Raw genomic sequence first — 17,448 nt, forward strand, 5'->3', positions numbered from 1 at the left:
AAACGGGCGAGACGAAGTTCGACGGGTCAGCTAGTTTTCAAATAAAAATACCGGAAAAGTTCATAAATTTTACGTTTTTTCGATTCATAACTGCATTAGCAGATTATGTTGAACGTACCGAAAGATCGAAACAATTAGACGTTATATTGACCGCAGGCAGTCATTTAAGGGTTTTACCAGTTTGTGTGAAATGCAAAGCAAAATCTTGACATATATTCCTTTTGAGGAATTGTACCATTCTGTTTCAACTGACTTTGCATCTTTCGCGTACTGAATCATTACATGGCTAGCTAGTACTACGATCCTATTGACACTAAGACTCCTCCTTGGCCGGGGCTTGAGCATACGACAACTAAAAGACCAGCGCCCTATGCATTGAACCACCAACCCGGGACTTGTGCAAAGTGCACATGACTTCTTTCGCATCGATGCATCAGTCAGGAAAGACAATGCACTTCGGTGCAAATTACAAGTTCAACGTAATCTGCTAACACACCGATAAATTGAAGACGAAACGTAAAAAATAAGAATTAGTCATGTGCGCTGTACACAAACTGGTAACTCACGAGATATCAAAACCACTGTGTAAATGAAAAAGTTCCTAGTCGAAACTGAAAAAAATCGATTGAAATCAAATAACAAAATGCATCATTTTTTATTTCAATTAAATTTTTTCCAAAATAAATCAGGGGTGGAAATAAGAAAATTTTTTGATTCACGGTGAATAAAAATAGTCAATATTACCTTCTCATATCACGTGTTTATTGTAGATATTTCAATGATAAATTTTGGTTTTACTTAGAATTTAAAAATGTCTTCCTTGTTATCAGTATCAATTTCTAATTCGGAATCCACATTTCAACAAAGTTATGCTCGTTTAAATGCTATTATGTGTTCATTAAACAGGTTTAAAGTTCAAATGACTGTCACATACGGTTCCGCTAATAGAATGGGATAAGTGATGTAAACGTCAAAACTGATTACCGCTCAATTTTCTCGGATATAGATTATCCTATATCAATAATTTTAGGCTCGTTAGATGAGTTCATTTCGTCCGTCGCATCGAAATTCCATACTTCGTTATGCATTTGAAATTTATTCACCAATACCGTCGTGGTGGAGTAATATAATCAATATAAGCAGCTAATAATATTGACATACATGCTGTAATTATTATAATAATTATAATAATAAGAAAACGTGCTTAATCCACCTAGCAGTGAGATGATACCTTTTTTTATCAAACCGCATGTGTTTTTGCATGAATATTTTTCGGTGGTTTAGTTCTCATTTCATTATTTTAATGACCGTCGTTCTAAGCGGCAATTTGAGATTTTAATCATTTAATTTTGCTCTGTAATGGCGAAACTGCAAATCGGATCGAATTTGAATCTAAAAGTGTGACAATCGGTTTACGGCAAAATAAGTTTACGATTATTTAAGGTACTTCCAGAGACGGTATTCAGGAACTAGTATAACCCAAACCGATTTGTATGGTCATATGACAAATAAATTACAATAGTTTTGAGTCCAACTTTAAAACTTTTCGGGATTGTCATCTTCTATATCCGTTTGAATTTAAAAAATTAATCATTCTGTAATTGTGGAGCAGGGAAAAGTCCAGTGTAGCTAGTTTAGTTAAAACTTTCTCTCCAACAGGCATAAAACTTCCTCATCTTTTGCAGCAACAGATTAGAATGAACCAAATAATACATAATACATAATAACTTAAAACTAAAACTTAGAAATTATACAATGTTGAGAGACAGATAACTGAGAAACAGCTTTTTAGAGCATTACGAGAATGCTGAAGGTCAAATACATTGGAGCAATTATTAAAGGTTTGTAATAACCGTACTTAGTTCTAGATGAAAGTATTCTAAGAAATGGTTGGAAACGAAGAGTACGGCGATGACTATCTAAGTGTAACAATTGTAGAAGATCTGAACAGTCTATACGAAATCAGTGATAAAAATGACCTTACAGACGTCACGTCGAACAGAGAGCAAATCTAGGTTAATCAGCTTGCAACGATCTTCGTAGCTCGGAAGGTCTACGAAAGACGACGAAGTTCAAAACGGACGAATTTGCGTTGGATTGATTCAAGGCGTTGAATGTCTCGAAGGTAAAAATGATGCATACTCTAGAGTTGAGCGTATCAAGCTACAGTTAATAATTTTGTCTTTGTCGATTTGACTTTTTTGAGAAAACGATTGAGCTTTGAGAAACGATTCGATACTGGAACGAGAATTCGAAAATCGGTGTAGTCGAAGTCAGATAAATTCACCTGAGGAGCTGTATAGTATATATTTGTTTCAAAATTTTTGAAAATCAGTGTATACATCTTTGAAAAATCGTAGTGCGAATTAAATCCGAATCGAAAACTGAATACCACTAAAACTGAACTATCCAAATCTGCAAGCCCGATAAACCTGATTAATTTATGTGAAAAATCATTTTTAAATTAATCACCTACCCTAATCCGGAAAATCTGACTGAAAGGCAAGATGTGTGATAGGATTCTAAAACTTTTCCTTTGAATCTTAGATGATTCTTAGATTTCCATATCATCCTGTAGTTCCGGAACCAGAAGTCGGATCCAAACATAATCCAGGAACCCTTGTTTGGGAGCATACGACTTTTCATATGAATCTGAGTTTGTAGAAAACAGTTGAGTCATTTCCGAGAAAATTGAGTGAAATTATTTGTCACACATGCATTTGCTGATCTCGACGAACTGATTCGAATGGTATATGGGTGTTATGTTCTTCCAGCATTTATTGCTGTAAGTAGTTTAAATCAATATAATTATGGAATTGATTTCAACTCAAAAATGCAGCCATCATATGGTTTACATATGTCAAATTCGAACGATTATGTTGCCAAAAACGAACCGTGCTAAAATCGGTCCGAGGCAAAATGTCATGAAAAAGGATGCTAAACACAGTCGTTTTGGTACTTAGAAACAATTGTATGTAACAGTATAAAAAAATCGTGTTTCACGTAGCTCCCAAGCATTGCTTTGTCATACAGCGCTCAAAACTCCTACTGCTGGAATAGGGTCGGTTACACAAAAATGTCGATATCTCCGTTAAAAATGGACGGATTTTAGCAATCTATGGCTTGTTGGATAGCTATTTTCGAGCGAAATTTAAGTCTAAAAACATATCCTGTTTTCAAGGTCAATTGTTACAGTCATTGTCAAAAAACTAAAAATTTTGACATAAAACTTCGTATAACTCAAAAAGTAAGCATCCGATCTCAAAACCATTCAATAGCGTTCTGGGTGACGGGGTGACCTTTCATTTGCGACTAGTTTGATCAAAATCGGTCCAGCCATCTCTGAGATCTCGACCTCTTAGTTGACAACACACATACAGACACTCACACATACACACACGGACATTTGCTCAGTTCGTCGAGCTAAATCGATTGGTATATGACATTCGGCCCTCCGGGCCTCGGAAAATTTTTCTAAAGTTTGAGCGAATTCTATACCTATTTTTTATATATATAAAAAAAGGTAAAAACACGTCCAATCACAAAGCGTGCTATGCAGATGATTAATATTACCCTATTTAGCTGGAATATCATACACAAAAGTAACAGGAATGCAGGATTTTGCTACGCCAGTTCAAACGCACCATTCAAACGCTGCGCCAAATGCTGCGCTGCTGTTAATTCTATAAATCAAATTCATTTCAAATAGCGTTTTATTGGGTTTAATATAAATAGTACACGAACATCATCCTCAGCATCAACCAGCTTAAGTAAAACAAAGTCTTTTGTCGCTATAATCACTATTTGGTGTGGTATATTTTTCTACTAAATTTGCATTGCGAATTGCTTTTGCGCAGTGAAGGAGTTAAACTGTTAAACTAACATTATCAATGTGATTACAATCCAAATTGATTATTTACATTAAACCTTCATCTAGCAGGTGTGTTCATTTTATTACAAGTGTGATCTAGTGTTCATTTTATTACAAATTAAACAATAGGTTGCAAAATCGAACACGGGTTTTATCAAACGAGAACATATGTTGAAACGTCATAAACCGTGCCGTAGCGAAACCGGTATTTTTCCCCTACTCTGGTAATAAGGACTGTTAAAGGAGCATTCCTGAAAGTTACAAATTGATCATTTTTCCCAATTTGAGCACCCTCATTGACAAAAATTATTGATGTACATGCTCCTTTAATATTTCTTTTCACCCGTCACTAAACTTCCCAAAAATACAAAATTGGCACTTCTTCTACGATTTTAAAATTCTCCTTGATACGCGTTACCCTTCGTTAAAAATTTCTGTAGGATTACTGTTGTCACTAATTTTCATACTCATCGGGATCAACGATATTAGACGTAAATCAATCGGCACTCATGTCTGATCTTGTTCATATATGATTTTTTCTTCCACAATGCTCATAGCTGATCGAATCGTCTAGTGATTTGATCTTACCGGAATCTGTGCTAATAGTAGCTCAAAATCACTACTGATTTTGTGTGACGGAAGATCAGTATTGATTTTGATCGAAATGATTCGAAGATCACTGATCAACTGTTCTTAAAAGGATTAAATCAGTAGTGATCTTTATTAGGAAAGATTACAGGCAATCATCTTCGCTAATGATAATGGTTTGATGATTTTTTGATTTTAATTTTTCAGCCCTGATTCAAGAGTATTTTCGAAGTTAACAGTTTCACTGCCTGTAAAGTTCAAGAATTCAACTTCCAGAGTTACAGGGTATAGTGGTTTAAACATTTTTTTCGCCATCACGAGCTACGATGCAAAAACGGGAAAGTTCTTCTAAATTTGGCTCTAAACTGTTTCAAATTATAAAGGATTTTCTTAAATACACAAAAAATTTGAGAAAATTGATGAAATTTTTATTAGAATCGGTAGAACGAATAATATAATTCTAGGCTGCCAATTGACGGACCCAAAACGTGAGATAAACTGTTCACTGAAGGCGGCTCTCAATTTGAGAATTGTTTCGCGTGCCGTGTGGGATTTGGCACCGTCCTGTTTAAACCACATGTCAGGCATTTTTCCAGTTTGGACAAAAAAATCGTCAATCTTCACACGGTATCGCTAGCAACAAGAATCGAATTTGACTGTATTGGTTCCTGATTCCCGGATGTACCGGAAACAGTGGTTAAAAACACAAAAAAAATTTTTGATGACACCGGATCGCGACAATTCATGCATTCTTTAAAACATTTTACTTCAAAAAAAAATTACAGAAACTTCAACAATCTCGATGTTTCGTGAATTTTTAAGACATCTGGTAATTTAAAAAACAATGCTTCTCAAATTTTCCACACCGAAGTCAGATACGATTTCCTACCGGAGCAGTTCAAATTTCACCCGGAGCATCGAACTGTTCATTAACCTGTTCGAGCTTCCAACATGATGTAATCACGAAAAAATACTAGATTGGCACAAATCATACATCGCTTTAATTTAGAACAACAATATGGACAATAGGAAAAAAATCAACCAAAACTCATCACATTCCCCAAAAACATTACTTATTGAATATGCCTTTGAAAAGACAAGTCGTATTACTCGAAAAACAAAACACTAAAAACATGACTTTTGCATCCCTTCCGTAAATGTTGCAGTCATATCTTTTTTTTTCTACGTAGAAAAAAACAGTCTTTTTACGAATCGCTTCAATCATGAATTTGTTTTCGACCAAATCCATAGGCTAGTCGTCTGAGCTAGTCGGAGGGAAACGGAGCATGTTTTATTGAGTTTTTTTCCTCTGTAGCAGCAACATAAAATACATGCTCCATCGTTTATGAGGGCGACTTGATATTACGAACATGCAAAGGCTTGTCATAATGCAAGGATCAAAACATGTTTTTGTCAGCGTTTTACATGAGAACTCTAGCTCCGGAACATGTGGAGAGCATAGAATCATGGTTCAATAGTGGGCGCACGAAGCTTGACTAGCAGCACATTAGCAAGCGAAACAGATAACGATAAAGTTTACATACAAAGCGATTCCGGCAGGTGGTTTCACTTTAAATTCCGTCTACTACGACAGTTCCTTCCTCCTTCCGATGAAATCACAACGAAGTAGTGGGCGGCTCCCCACAATGCAGCATCACTATTTCTGTGTTTCAATTGAAATTCCATATTGGAATGAACCTTTCAGATAATGCACATCGGATCTGGCCGTTGACACCTAACTAATGCACCGGATATGTTGATTTCACTAATCTGTTACAAGAAATATGTAAGTCAAACAAAATGATTTAATTTTCGAATGAAATCCGTCACTGGAATATTACACTATCTGGATCAAAAGCAAGGTTCCTCACTTGACAAAACCTGTCCGCTCAAGTCCGCTGGTAGGCATTTGTTCGCAAAGCACGGGAAAATCACCTGTAATGTATCTACTAGGCATATGAAAAACAAATAGACCTTCGTCGACAAACGTCCCTTTCGTTTCATTACAAACGTGAATGGAGATGAGTCTCACGTACCGAACGAGAATCCCGCATGATAATGTAACTGCCAAAATGTTTCCGGGAACTGATATTTCCGATACGGGGTACGGGTGGTTATCGTAGCTGCCTGAACATGTGTTCTTTGCGTAGAACTATAATGGAGTACGATGTGAACACCCGGTAGAGGATGGAATTCGTAAAATATTTTGACTTTAGTCAGTGTTATTTTTTATAGACTAACTCTGGTTTGAATTTCAGTTATCAAATCGCAATTTTTATGAAAAAAAAAACGAATTAAAACAACAAACTGTAACACTAATTCAAAGTTAATGCATCCGAAAAATCTTTATTCATACACGGAACCACCCGCGATCCCATTTCAACCAGAATATTAGTTGATTTTCTGAATTCGATTGGTTAAAATTTGGTACAACTAATCGATTGTTGTTTTAACTAAACTGTCATTTTTGTTTTTCGATCAGCAGAAACGATGGTTGAAACAACTAATGTAACTGTTTGAAATAAAATGCTGTCAATTAGTGAGGACACATACCTTTCAATTCAACAAATATTTTAGTTGAAATAACTGGTGTTGTTATTGAAACAAAATTCTGTTAGTTGAAAAATAAATCGATTTTATTTGTTTTAGACATTGCAAATAGTTGAATCAACTCGAACAATGTTATTGATTTGCGAAAATAATCAAAATATACTTACTGATACACGTCATGATCTATTCGAAATAAGTTCGGTATGTTGAGATTCATGAAATAAATATCGTTGTTAAAATATAAACTGTATTTTATATTGACATGTAATATCATTTGGGCTGGGAAAACCACCGATCACTGCTGATTTCAAGTGATCTTAACCAAGGAATAAATTATCATTACGAAATCAGAACTGATCCGATCTCTAAGTGATTTTGATTTATGTATGATCATGATCATGTCAAGTCGAGATCAGTAAAGATCTAAATTCTAAAAAAATACTTCTGATTCGATCGGAAATGAAACGTTTTTAATCAGCAAAAGTACCCGGAGGAGCGAGTAAATTATCGAAATTATTAAATTTACCTAAAATGAGTATTGAAAGATGATGCCTTCAAACGGTTGAACTAAAGTTATGCACTGATAATTTTAGTAAATTTATATGAGCTTGGGTGCATCAACCGCTGGGAATTGGAATTTTGCGACGGCAATTCAAACGCGCCATTCAATCGCAGCGCGTTCTGTGTGTTTGAAACCCTTCGCTCCTGTTACTTCATAAATTAAATTCATGTCCAAAAGCGTTTTATTGCTAATGCATGAACATCATCATCGGTATCAAACAGCTGTAAGTAAAACAGTCTGCTGGAAGTAAATCAATGATCGAGTTTGAAGCATAAAACTTTTGCGCATACCTGAAAGATTATGAGATGATCATTCATTAACATTTTCTAATTTGTCACCAAATCTTTTTCATCTTAAACAAGGTTAACTTTATCACAACACCGCTGTTAGATAAACACTTGTTATCATAAATTTCTCAAATCGAATGAACACAATTTCACCAAACGCTTTAACCATCGATGTTATTTCCATTTACATTTTGAAGCGACGCGAACAGATTTCAACTTAAAAAGTTGTTGATTTTGCATTGCGATTATTGTTTTGCTTTCAACTGTCTTCGGCATTTGACAGCATTCAAAACAACATTTTTTTCAACTACTTGAATATATACAAATCAAAAACCATATTGGTTGAATCAAATAGAAATTAGTTAAATCAACTATAGCAAAAATCAAAAACTGCAATATCGCAATTTTATGATCGAAGGGTTCTCCGTGTACGTAAAATTAATTTATTTTTCTGGCAAAACTACCATAGCACAGTGGTTCGAAACGGAAAATTGGCGCGACAAAAATATTTTCGCAATCAAATATTTTTTTTTTGTTGTTGGTATCTTCACAAAAGTTTGTATTCAACTGGCGTATCTTTTGATGTAAAAGATTGTTAGGGTGGTCCATATTTTTATTTAAATCTGGATTCTAACTATCTTAATTGAATTTAAAAAATTATTGCACTTCACAGCAGAGTTGTAGTCGAATTTTATTTTGAGAAACTTTGCTAAAAAAGCCATCTTCCTACCTCTTCATTGGATTGAGTTACATCAATTTCTTGGAGTAAAAGTAAGGTGGCTTTCAAAAAATCAACTTTTTTGTACTAACTTTTTTGTGAAAAGTTTTACGAGGACAAATTAAATCTTTTTTTTTTTAATTTTTTCGCTGGCTGCAAAAAAAGCCCATGATTTAAAACCCATTATTGAAATTTTCGCACCGTGAATAGTCAAAATGTAACAGTAGTAGTGGACAGTTAGAAATGGCGGATGGGCAATGCAAAAGACATGACTAGACTGCCGTCGATATGATTAGTACGCTTATTCGAGTTAAATAGTTCTACGATTCCGGTAAATTCATGCTTACCTAATAGTCAGTAGAATGGGTATCGTTCGATTATAAGGATATAATATGAAAAGAATATGAGCTGAAAATACTACTAGACATATCTAAGTGAGTATTCATTGCATAGACATATCTAGTATTCATTGCCTAGGTCACTCAATAAATAGGGGAGACCGGGGATGTGCAATTGAAACAGGTGGATGCATTTTCACCAACGGAAATTTGTGAGACTAGAAGAGAAATGACATATTTGACAGTACACGGAACGACCGAAATTAGCTCTGCGCCTAATTCGTATTACTGTTTTCGAATTAGTTGATTTTAACAACAAAATTTCCAAAATAACTATAAAATTAGTTAAAATTTAGAATTTACTGTGCTGAAAAAAACTCTTATTTTTAGAGAAAGTGTTTAGTTGGCGAATATTCTGGACACAAACCAGCAATATTTCAATCCAACACGAAATTCTCATTGACAACTAATTTCGTTATTAAAATCAGAAACTTTGATTCTATTTATCTATCACCGTCATTACTGAAGGACAGCAGTGTCAAAGCAAAACAATCCATTAAAAAGCTAAAAGGGACAGTCTTGTTGAAACTGCTCGCAAATTATTTAGATGTTTTTCGCATGTGTTACGATATATCCATATATAATTTTCTAAACCGATATGTAAAAATGACGTAAACTGTTAGTGGAAAGTGTATTTATTCAGAATTTGTGCGCATTTAAAGCGATTTTTTTTTTTTTTTTCAAATAAAATTTTTATTAGGCTCATTTGCTTTAGCTTAACGTGGCCGATTGTCTTGTTGTTAGGGAGAGAGAAAGGGATGCCGTATTACGGGGCGGCATACTCCCCAGTTAGTAAGGGGACATAGGGAGGGTGGGACCTACACAGTATTGAATTGAAATTTGAATACATCATTGGTTTGTGGCATACATCTTTTAGACACATTTTGCGTTCGATGAATCTTCATGTTTTTCAGCTTGTAGCAATGAAGAGATTATTCTGGATTGGGATGCTTCGTTGGTGTGTTCTGACGTTGATGTGACGTTTTTGGGTAGCTTCCAGCAACTCAGTCAGTTCAAGGCAGGTGCATGCTCCGAAGCATCGTTTACACAGGCCATACTTCCAGCAACGTAAAGAAGAGTGCGGTAGAGCTGTAGACGAGAAAGAGATAGGGAGAGCACTAAATTTGAGCATTGATAGTTTTCAAGAAGTTATAGATGAGAGTCATATAAGGAAGATTTCGAGTTGCCAAGACGTCGCGGACTGGTACGAAGGGTGGTATACCTCGGGCCCGAAGGGAACCTATGAGTTGGGACCTGGCATCACAATACTCGACACATGTCCAAACAACATGTTCGATGTCATGATAACCCTCACCGCAAACGCAGACACCACTCTCAGCGAGCCCCACACGACGGAGATGCGCGCTGAACATATAATGATTAGACATGAGCCTTGACATTACACGAATAAAGTCTCGGCTCACGTCCAACCCCCGGAACCAAGCTTTCGTCGATACCTGTGGGATTATTGAGTGTAACCATCGTCCCAGAGTTCCACTATTCCATGTATTCTGCCAGCTAGCTAGAGTTTTCTGACGACAGCAACTGAAAAATTCATTGAAGCAGATTGGTCTTTCATAGATATCACCTTCTAGTGCGCCCACCTTGGCTAACGAGTCCGCCCTCTCATTGCCCCGTATGGAACAATGTGAGGGGACCCAAACCAAGGTAATCTGGTATGATTTTGCAGATAAAGCACTCAATTGTTCCCGTATTTTCCCCAGGAAATACGGTGAGTGCTTTCCAGGCTTCACTGAACGGAGAGCCTCAATGGAACTGAGACTGTCCGATACAATGAAGTAGTGATCTGTGGGCAGAGTGTCAATGATCTCAAGGGTATACTGAATTGCAGCTAGTTCTGCGACGTAAACTGAAGCTGGATCACTGAGTTTATAGGAAGCGGTGAAATTTACATTGAATATACCGAAGCCAGTGGACCCGTCTAGATATGATCCGTCAGTGTAAAACATTTTATTACAGTCGACTTCTTTAAATTTATTATTAAAAATTTTTGGGATCTCTTGAGGGCGTACAGGATCCGGGATTCCACGAATTTCTTCTTTCATGGATGTGTCGAAGAACACAGTAGAATTAGAAGTATCCACAAAATGAACACGATTGGGAACAAACGAAGAAGGATTTATATTCTGAGCCATGTAGTCAAAATACAAGGACATAAAACGGGTTTGTGAATTAAGCTCGACGAGCTTTTCAAAGTTTTCTATCACCATCGGATTCAAAATGTCGCATCGGATTAGCAGTCGATATGAGAGATCCCAGAACCTGTTTTTCAACGGTAAGACGCCCGCCAGCACTTCAAGACTCATCGTATGGGTTGATTGCATGCAACCCAAGGCAATACGTAAACAACGATACTGAATTCTTTCCAGTTTAATGAAATGAATATTCGTAGCGGAGCGGAAACAGAAACATCCATATTCCATTACTGACAATATCGTCGTTTTGTACAACCTGATCAGGTCTCCTGGGTGAGAGCCCCACCAAGTTCCGGTTATTGTACGAAGGAAATTGATTCTCTGTAGGCATTTTCGTTTCAAATACCTAATGTGACATCCCCAGGTACCTTTGGAATCGAACCAGACCCCGAGATATTTAAATGTGAAAACCTGAGCTATGGTTTCACCCCCTAGTTGAAGCTGTAATTGCGCAGGTTCTCGCTTCCTTGAAAATACAACCAGCTCAGTTTTCTCCGTAGAGAACTCGATACCCATTTGAAAAGCCCATGTCGACAAGTTGTCGAGGGTATCTTGCAATGGTCCTTGGAGATCGGCAGCTTTGGGTCCTATAATAGACACAACACTGTCGTCGGCAAGTTGTCTTAGCGTGCAAGATGTGTTGATACATTCATCAATGTTATTTACGTAAAAGTTGTATAAAAGGGGGCTTAAGCATGAGCCCTGAGGAAGACCCATGTAACTGAATCGCTTTGTCGTCAAATCACCATGCTCAAAATGCATGTGTTTCTCGGACAATAGATTATATAAAAAGTTGTTCAAAACTGGTGAAAGACCATGCTGATGCAACTTCTCAGATAGAACGTTAATGGAAACTGAATCGAATGCCCCCTTGATGTCGAGGAAAACTGATGCCATTTGTTCTTTACGAGCAAATGCCATTTGAATTTCTGTTGAGAGCAACGCTAGACAATCGTTCGTTCCTTTGCCCCTGCGGAACCCAAATTGTGTACCTGAAAGCAATCCATTTGTTTCGACCCAATTGTCTAGACGGAAGAGAATCATTTTCTCCAACAATTTCCGAATACAGGACAGCATAGCAATCGGCCGATACGAATTGTGATCGGAGGCTGGTTTTCCAGGTTTTTGAATAGTAATAACTCTCACTTCTCTCCATTCGTGTGGGACAATATTACCCTCGAGGAACTTGTTGAATAAATTCAACAAGCGCCTTTTGGCAGAGTCGGGCAGATTTTTCAACAAGTTGAATTTAATTCTGTCTAACCCCGGGGCTCTATTGTTACACGACAAGAGCGCAAGTGAGAACTCTACCATCGAAAACGGTGTTTCGTTTGTATTCAATGTCGCGACGCGGGATATCTTCTGTTCCGGAACAGAATCAGGACATACTTTCTTAGCGAAATCAAATATCCAGCGGTTAGAATATTCCTCGCTTTCGTTCGCGTGATTTCGATTGCGCATGCGACGGGCCGTATTCCAAAGAGTGCTCATTGCTGTTTCTCTCGTTAATCCGTCAACAAACCTTCGCCAGTAACCGCGTTTCTTAGCTTTAATCAGACTTTTCATTTGAAATTCTAACGCCGCGTATTTCCGATAATTATCTGGAGTTCCGTTCCTTCTAAACGAGATGAAGGCTGAAGCTTTTTTCGTTTTCAGCTCTGAGCACTCTTTGTCCCACCATGGGTTGGGAGAACGCATACTAGTTTGCGCGCTAGGTACTCGTTTCGTCTGAGCTTGAATTGCGGTGTCAAGAATCAAGCCAGCCAAAAATGTATACTCTTCCTCCGGAGGAAGCTCCTGTGATGTTTCCAGTTTCTCAGACATCGAGCTCGCGTAACGTTTCCAATCAATGTTTCGTGTGAAATCGTACGAAACATTGATTGTTTCCGATGGTCTTCCACGGTTGGTGATAGAAACTATGATCGGCAAGTGATCGCTACCGTGAGGATCACAGATTACCTTCCACTTGCAATCTAACTGTAGCGAAGTCGAGCAAAGGGATAAATCCAGCGCACTTGGTTGTGCTGGTGGTCTAGGGTTCCGTGTCATTTCTCCCGTGTTTAGAATTGTCAAATTGAAGTTGTCACACAGATCTTGAATTAACGAAGAACGATTATCATCATATAAGCAGCCCCATCCTGTACCATGCGAGTTAAAGTCCCCTAAAACCAGCCGCGGTGAAGGAAGAAGTTCTATGATGTCTGCAAGCCGACGATGCCCTATCGAGACTCTGGGAGGAATGTAGATAGAAGCTATACATAGATCTTTGCCTTTAATATTAATTTGGCAAGCAACAACTTCAATTCCCGGTGTCGAGGGGAGGTTAATACGATAAAATGAATAGCACTTTTTAATCCCTAAAAGTACCCCTCCATAAGAGTCTTCTCGGTCCAGGCGGATTATGTTAAAATTATGGAAGTCGAGGTTGATGTTAGAAGTAAGCCAAGTTTCACTCAAGGAGAATACATCGCAATTATGAGTATGTATTAAGTGTTTGAAAGAATCAAGTTTTGGGATGATACTTCTGCAATTCCACTGAAGCACAATGATCATATCTTCGATTCTCAGTGGTAAATTATCCATCAAAAGATACGATCGCTGCAAGGAGGGGCCATTGTTCAGTCAACTGTTTTAAAAATGTCCTTACTGTTGGCAGTAGAGCAGTTAGGAAGCTTTTCAGAGGATCAGTACTATTGAAGGCTGTTAATATCCAGTCCACGATATCAGAAAATTTCAATAATCCAGCGTTTGTTGGATTTTCTGGTTGTGCTTTGGGGTCATTCGGGGTTTTTGATGCCCCAGGAAGTGCTGGGTACTCCTTATCATCCCTAAGTTTTTTGAACCCAGGAGGTGTTTGCTTCGGTTTTGAGTCAGCACTTTTTGTTTCCGTTTGGTTCTTTTGTGACGAAGAGGACAGTCTGAGGCCTTTACGAGGAAGCTTGGGAGAAGCCAGATTTTGTCTTTTCCTGCTTCCTTCAACCTGTGTGTAGGAAGGTCCTTCGCCTGGGTCGTCAGAGGTATCCTCTTCAACTGGCAAGATTGCAAACGGGTTCTCAGGGGTCGATGGAGTGGTTCTTTTTAAGATTTCCGCATAAGAACGTTTGGAACGTTCTTTCACGGATCGCTTCAATTTCTCCGCACGCTGTATGTACGTAGGGCACACCGAAAGATCATGAGGATTCTCCCCGCAGTAGCAACACTTTTCCACTGCTCTTCTGCAGAGATCGTCCTCATGGGCCTCTCCGCATTTGCCGCATCGCAGTTTGTTGCAACAATAGGTTGCCGTATGACCTAGCTGTTTGCAGCTTGTACAATGCATTACCCGCGGTACATACAGCCGAACAGGTAGACGAACTCCACTCACTACCAAATAATTTGGAAGTGCAGATCCGGCAAAAGTCACGCGAAATGAGTCCGATTGGTAAAATTTACCATCTATCGATTTGGAGTGCAATTGCTTGCACTCCAAAATTTTCACTGGTTGAAGGTCGGGGTTTTTGAAACGGCCTACCCCGTCCTTCATCAGATCTTCGATTGTCAGACTTTCGTCACGGACCACACCGTCGATCTCCACCACATGAGACGGGACGTACACGCGGTACTCCTTCGTGAACAACTCGCTGGTAGCAATCCCGTTTGCTTGCTTCAGGTCGGACACAACAACGCGTAACTTGTTTGGCGAAACCTTATCTATTGTTTTTATTGCCGAGTAATGTTTTTCCAGGTCCCGAGCAATATTTAAAACTCTGAGAGACTTTAATTTGGGCCGGAAGTATACCACCCACGGACCCCCCGAGCCATCGTCTTGGTAAACTTTTTGGCGAGCAGGCAATATCTTAAAGGGAGATGGAGGCATCGGAGAGGGAAATGGCATCGGAGAGGGAGATGGTATCGGAGGGGGAGATGGTATCGGAGGGGGAGATGGTATAGGAGGGGTAGATGGCATCTCGGAAGCAAACTCAGCCTCTAAATGTTCTTCGTTCATTCGTTCAGCTTCGCCCTCCTCCGAGACACCCCCACTGTCATCAATATTCATATTTAAAGTGCGGGAGTAAAGAAGTCTCCCGCACTTGAAATGAAAAAGAAAGAAATAAAATGAAAAGAAAATATATGAATAGTAAAAGTTGAAAGAAAAAGTTTGAGAAAATACTTAACAGTATGTCACGGTAAGCTGTTAGGTGAGTTGCTCCTTCACTCCTTCGTTGTGCTTCAGCGTGACCTTGACTCAGGATTTGGCTGCTGCGATGCGGGTAGCAAACAATAGAAATAACTGCTGCCCGAGGATAGCACAATAGCGTCTACTGTCGATACCGATACAAAACCGGTGCACAGACAGAACTCACTTGCGGGGATGCTACTTTTTATCACTTTTATTTAATGCCTATACTACAGCCTCTGCTGTGATAGGCACCTTCGTCTTACCGATGTCGATTGTTAAAAAACGCGTGTGCTCACTTCGAACATTCGGTTACGAATGATTTAAAGCGATTGTGCGTGATAATGTTTTTACGCGAAACAGTGAAGTGAGTTTCGAATGTTGCACTCTAATTGTACACGTCAAATGATGTTTTTTTGTATCTTCTCATTCCGGGCTACGCCGTCCGGTGTACTATTTGTATTCGGTTTTTGTTTTCCGAGTGCTCAAAGTTTTCAGTGAGAGAGTCTATTTCGCGAAGTCGAATGAAGAAAACAGCGATTTAGAAGTAAAATTTTCAAAAAGAAGTTTATGTTTCGCTTATGTCTTTTTCTCCAATACAATATCGTATTTATACCTGTAAATATAGAAAAGATAACCGCGACTGAAATTTTTTGCGGTAGTAGTGTGCCATCTAGTGGCTAGTAGTCATTACGGTGTTAACGAGCGCCATTTAGCTGCTAATTGCAGAAACCAATTCAACCATTTATGTTGGTTGAAAACAACGTTTTATTTCTCTAATTCAACTAAAAAATTAGTTGAATTGATATGAAGCGTGCCTTAGCTAAGAAATGACAGCAGGTTTAATTGGTGAATTCAACTAAAAAAATAGCCATTTCAACAAATATTTTATTATTATTAAGAAAATTAGAATTAAAAAATCTAAATTAGCAAAAGTAAGATTTTTTTAGTTGTCTCAAAAAATAACTAACTAAAATCAGAAAATCAACTAATTTTTTCGCTAATTTCGGTCTTTCCGTGTACTAACAGGTTTTTCGGAGAGCAAAAGTTACTTTTGCTGTGTGCAGAAAATTTGTAATCTAATCTTCATTTTTCTACTTTGCATCTATAATAAAACTTATTTTAACAAAGAAATGTGTATCTTATCAAAAATTAGTTGCTGATTTGTGAATATTAGTACGTATTCATATTTGGGAGGCCACTTAGGTATGGAAATACGCTCGGGTTTGAGTGATGTCTGATTTTTCGTTTTAATCGATTATTAGGTATTCGATTAATTAAAGAGGAGTCGATTAGTGTAATCGATTACTATTAGGCATTAATCGATTAATGCAATTAATCGATCAAATTATTCTAAACAGAATCAGAGCTGCCAAATGAAAATCTGTGTTGAATATCAAATCTTTACCATTAGTGTATCATGCAGTAAGAAAAATATGAGAAAATGTGGTTGAAATGTCTAGAAAATTCAATAATATTTATGATCAAACGAATGGAAAAATGTATGAACATTGTAACCGTGGGCAGAATGGATCAAAAATCATTATTTAAATTGAAATTCGTATTTCCTTGAATTATGATAGATGAAACTGCAACTCTCATCATAGCAACGTTTAGACTTAGGCTGCAGACAGAGTGAGCGCGAGAAGCTGAGCCGGGCTTGGTGCTGTCCAAAGCAGGAAACGTACTTACAGCAAAACAGCTACCCACGAGGTACCAAACCCCCCGGAAATTCTAATTTCCGATTCCGATGATGAATTATAAGAAAAAAAGCTTTTGATTCTCGTTTGTATTTGATTAGCAAAAACTAAGCATATATATAAAAATTACATATATATGAACAAGAAAAAATAATTGGCCCTCTACACCCGGATAATGGTCCGCTTAACACCGAGATTTTCAAAATTTCCGATGTAACACTTTGAATGGCTTCATGACAAGCACAAGAACAGGATGCAATATGCATTAAAATATTTGTATGCAATTTTGTAGTTGAAAAGTCTCTCTTTAGGTAAAACGTACATAATTAGAACTTAATTATTTTTTAGCACTGGACAATGTTTGTATTCGTTAGGCTAATGTTTTTGAATTGTAACTATGTA

Source organism: Malaya genurostris, chromosome 2 (genome assembly GCF_030247185.1).
Source record: "Malaya genurostris strain Urasoe2022 chromosome 2, Malgen_1.1, whole genome shotgun sequence".
Classification (NCBI taxonomy): Eukaryota; Metazoa; Arthropoda; class Insecta; order Diptera; family Culicidae; genus Malaya; species Malaya genurostris.